Source organism: Canis lupus, chromosome 7 (assembly GCF_048164855.1).
Source record: "Canis lupus baileyi chromosome 7, mCanLup2.hap1, whole genome shotgun sequence".
In the NCBI taxonomy this organism is placed as follows: Eukaryota; Metazoa; Chordata; class Mammalia; order Carnivora; family Canidae; genus Canis; species Canis lupus.
In genome coordinates, this window is record NC_132844.1 from 63,004,836 (window position 1) to 63,009,954 (window position 5,119).

At 46.7% G+C, this 5,119-nt stretch overlaps 1 long non-coding RNA gene across 1 annotated transcript; it reads right to left on the minus strand.

The window, feature by feature from the left end:
- Positions 1-266: 266 nt before the first annotated feature.
- LOC140636344 (uncharacterized) lies at positions 267-4,681 on the minus strand. The gene is made up of 3 exons (XR_012033614.1): positions 4,486-4,681; positions 2,257-2,309; positions 267-1,158 (listed from the first exon to the last, which is right to left on the minus strand). It is a non-coding gene; the product is annotated as an uncharacterized lncRNA (long non-coding RNA).
- Between the last annotated feature and the right edge of the window lie 438 nt (positions 4,682-5,119).

Consider the following 5,119-nt stretch of genomic DNA (forward strand, 5'->3'; position numbering starts at 1 on the left):
CCCACATCGGGTTCCTTGCATGGAGCCTGCTTCTTCCTCTGCCTGTGTCTCTGCCTCTCTCTCTCTCTTTCTCTCTCTCTCTCTCTCTCTCTCTCTGTCTCTCATGAATAAATGAATAAAATCTTAAAAAAAAAAAAAGAAGAAAGCTGAACTCTAGAGGAAAGCAGTTAAATGGGAACTGATTGAATGTTTTGTTCATGCAGACACTTGGTTTGAGGTTGAACATTTGAAATTTACTCGCCTAGGTATGCCTAATGCCCCACGGTTTTTCTCTAAGTTAGATGTATTAGCTTTCTATTGCAGCATAACGAATTACTACAAATTTAGTAACTTAAAACACCATGAATCTATTATCTCACAGTTTCTGTAGATTAGAAGTCCAAGTATGGTGGCACAGGGTTCTCTGGGTTCTCTGTTTAGGATCTCACCTGTGGTGGGGGCTGCAAATCCATCTGAAGCTGAGACTGGTTACTTGTGGTCTTATGACTGAGGTGTCTGTTTTCCTGCTGGAAATTGGAATGGGATGGTTCCCAGCTCCTTGAGGCTGCCCTAAGGTTCTAGCCATGTGGACCTCTGACAACATGCCAACTTCTTTCTTGAGAGCCAGCAGGAGGGTCTGGCCCTGGTCTGCCATGACAGAGTCTTATATAAAGCAACCGTAATCACAGGAGTGAGTATCTCATCATATTCCTAGGTCCCACCCACACTCAGTGTGAGGGGACAATTCAGTATCTTGGAGTCCAGCCTACCACCTTAGCGAATATGAGAATGGATTCTGTGTAAACTGGGCTTCAGGGGAAGGCCTGGAGGAGGGCTGTAATCTCAGGTGGACTGTCCTTTGGCAGGATAATTCTAGTCCGTTTCTGTTTTTTGCCTTCTATGTGTTACTGTGGAAAGTTCCTGATGAAGCACACAATAGTACCATGTAGAGTGTCTGCTGGATCTCACCTCCCTTTTTCTGCCTTGTCACTTCACTTAAAGGGATGGGTCCAGGTAGCCATGATTATTCCACAATGGGGTAGATGATAGACCAAAATAGACCAATCAATGTCTCTTTCCTGAATATCTGGAACTAGGATTGAAGATATGCAGTAGTCGTTGGAGGTACTAAAGCTGGGAGGATCTGGACCTCAGACGGGGGCAGCAACTTTATGCCACCTGTACAGAGAAGAAGGAATTCAATCAGGAAAGAAAAACTAAAGGTAACGTGTGAAGAGAGGTAATGATAGGGCGACAAATTCAAATGGCTTTCCTGGGACTGAGGGGCTCCCAGTACATAGCACTGTCCATGCTAAAAGCAGATGAGTTGATCATACTCAATAAAGAAGAGAGACCTATAGCCTCAGACAGGGACAGAGGAGCTTCCTTGAATCCTGATGCTCCCAGCCCTGGAAGAAGCCTGGCTGGGTTTCTTGCCCTAAGTCCCATGGACCACCCCAAAACCTCCCAATCCCTTTTTGTTTAAACTGGTCTGGAAGTTTAACTTCTGGGAAGACCATACTTTTCAGTCTCCCTTGTCCTCAGGGTGGCCCCGTGTGACTGGATCCTCTGCAGTGGGGAGGTAAGCAGAAGGGATGTGTCATTTCCAGTCCCAGGCAGTTAGCCCTGAGTGTATGAGCTCCACTCACCCTCTCCACAACCCTACAGCTTAAGTGACCAATGTTGGGATATTAAGGAGGGAACTGCTCAATCCTGATCACAGTCCGAGAGCTGCCAAGGAAGTCTGCTGGACCTCAGAGGGCTTTGTGTGAGCAAGAAATAAAACTTTTTGTGTTAAACCACTGAGATGTCAGAGCTTATTTCTCTCCAACAGAGTTTTCTGACTAATACAGTGGATTTCTTTTACTCTCAACCAGAAAAGGTTTTTACTAAGACAGCTCAGGTCACCAGTATCAACTGTTTTGGAATGCCTAAAAAGGTTCTTATTTTGCTCACCTACAGAACAATCGGAGATGCTGACCAGTCCACACCCAGGGTCAGGATTCAGGTGCCAGAGTGCAGAACAGGAGCTAAAGGATGACAGCTGACTTTGCTAAGGTTTCTCCTTCCCTGAGCCAGTTTTAAGCCCATCAGAAGATAACAGATGTGAGGATCCAGGCAGACAACCCGTGTGATCAGAGCAGGGCAGTCAGCAAGGCACCTCCACTGCATTTGGGTCAACTGAAGAGACTAGAGTCTGGGGTCTGGGGATTGGGCCAGGCAAAGGTGGACACTTGAGGACAGACTCACCTGGTAGCAGGAATCCTAGGTACTCACCTGTCCAGTAGCATCTGCTTAGGGAAGGTAGAGCTTGGTTTCCAGATAAACTCCTAGAAACACAGACATTACCAAAACTAACTCAAGAAGAAATAGAAGATCTGAACAGACCTATAACAAGCAAAGAGATTGAATCAGTAATTAAAAAAAAATTCAATAATGTCCAGAAATTCGTAAATTTGTAAATTCTACAAACGTTTCAAGAAAAATTAACAATAAGCCTTCCCAAATTCTTCCAAAAAAATCAAAGAGGAGGAGAAATACTCGAGGAAGAAGTATCACTTCCTAACTCACCTTGTGAGGTTGGTACTCCACTGACACAAAAGGCAGGCAAAGTTTGCCGGTATCCCATAGAGATAGAGTATCCCATAAGGTAGGGGGAGCTCACACCTACAGTCTGCTGGGATGCCTGTAGGCCCAATACAAATGAAATGGAGATGCTGGGCTGGATGGGCACCTGGGACAATTAGCTCAGGGTTCCTCAGGTCACTCCTGCTAAAAGTCCTGTCTTTACTTCATAATGTCCCTTACAACACCCTCTTCTTCTTTTGGTCTTCCAACCCACTATCTTACCCACTCAATGACAGGCATTTTCTGAGACTACATTCCTGTTGCTGTCTTGTCTTTTCCTTGTCCTAGTCAGTCCTTTCCATACCATGCATACGAATCACCTGGGGTCTTGTTCTAATGGAGACTGGTTTAGTTACTATGGGGTAGAGTCTGAGACTGCATTTCTAACAAATCCCAAAGGAATGTCCATACTTCCATCCTAGAGCAAGATTTTGAGTATCAGGGGTCTAGAACACCCATCCCAGAAATGCCTTTTGACCCCAATATATATAGCTGTCTCAGGAAATTCTAGGTGAGTCATCTCTAGCTAGGTAACCCTGGACAACAAGACTGTTCAACCTGTGCCAAGGAGAATCAGGAGCCTGTCTTCATCACAGCAGAGGCCACATACACCACACACACATATACCACACACACATGCACACGCATGCTGCAACAGCCTGTAACACCCCACATACCACACTCACATCAGCACTCCAAATACCCCCACATACCATATACACACATTCACAGACATGCAATACTCTCCAACATCCCCACATACCAAACACACATATACACACACATGACAATACTCCCAACCCCAATATACCATGATACACACATATTAACACCTCCTAACACCCCCACATGATCCCCAACGTGAGCAGGCTCACAAGACCACGCTGTGGAGTATGAAGCACTTTCTAAACCAAAATGCTTCTAAACAGAAGACAGCCTTTTGCCTCAGGAAGGGCTGGAACCTCGGGTGAAGGCCAACAGGTAGGTGGAGGCAGAACAAAGGAGATCTTGAAGGGCCAGAGGAGAGTCCAAACTGAAGGAAGGCAGGCTAGAGGCAAAGAGGCTGCTATAGGGCCTCTGAACTCCAGGAGATGCTTACTGCAGCTTAAGGGGCTGCTGGATAACAACAGATGTACAGGGCTCATGAGACATGATCCAAATTCTACAAGATGAGAAAACAATGGTGACTAGGTGCTAGGTGACTTGCTCCTGATGGCAGGAGTCATGGATCCATGGGACCACCCAGAAATCGCATTACTGCCTCCTAAGTCAGCTCAGAAGCTTGGTGGGGGACTTGGAGTGGCCCTGAGTGTTGATGCCTCCCCTCTGAACAAGGAAAAGAACAGGAGGGTGACAGGGGTCAGTCCAGGGAGGGTCTGATAGCACTGTGGTCCTAGGGTGATGAGGGAGGGAGTCCTCTATTTCTCCCTGGAGAAGGTGACCCGGTGACAGGATGACAAAGAGGTCACAGTAGAACTGCTTCTTTAGCTCCTTCTGCCCTTTCCAGACTGAACCAGGCAACATGCAGAACTGACACAAGAATGGGGTTTACAAATGCTCTTGCTCCTAGTCACACTCTTATAAGAATTTGTGATGCTAAAGGCAATCAGAAGGAACAATCATTGTCCTCACTGAATACACCTAAAGCATGAGGGATGCTTGCAGTTCATCCCTGGTCCAACACCTGCATATACACACACGTGTATACACATTTACATGCATAAACACACGTACACACAACACAACCTCTCTCCCAACACCCCTATATCTTACATTCCCATTCTTCACTCCCTACCCCCAACAGACAGACAAAAGAATAGGTATCTAGTGGTCCATGAGACCACAGGGGCATAGATGCTGGTGCAACCAGTATCTCACCTGAAGACAGAAATATAGAATTTTTCATTTGTCAAACTTCCAGCCAAACCAGAATCATGCAAGCTCTAGGTTTGGATCCAGAGCCCCACACTCTCTAGCTATGTGGCACTGGGCAGTGCTTCTGTCCTCTCTTAGAGTCAGTTTCCTCATGTAGAATATGAGCAGGACAGTCGCTGAAGAGCTCATACAAGACTTGGCTGAGGTCACACATGGGAAAATGCTCAGGAAGCTCAAGTATGGTATGAACATGAAAAGCCTCCAGTAACAATCACAACAGTGCATTGTTGACATCACTCCTGGGGACAAACACCCAGACTCCTGGAGGAACTGCAATACTTGCACAGCTATGCCCATCAGTGGACCCTTCTCTGAAGAATGATCCCTTGGTGGCATCCCAGGCTGACCACTTGAGGCAGAGGAGCATATAATCCCTGCTCCACTGTGCCTCTCCTCACTGCAAGCTCCCTCCCTGGAGGCAGGAACAGGGCAGGTGTTGTCAAACTCCTCTTAGGGATTACACTAATGATACATTTATCTCCTCGGCCAGGATGCGTGGCATCTTCAGCCAGGATGGCTCCCACTCTCAGCTTCCCAGACCGGCTGCCCCTCGTAGACACCTAGCCTGCTATTAAGT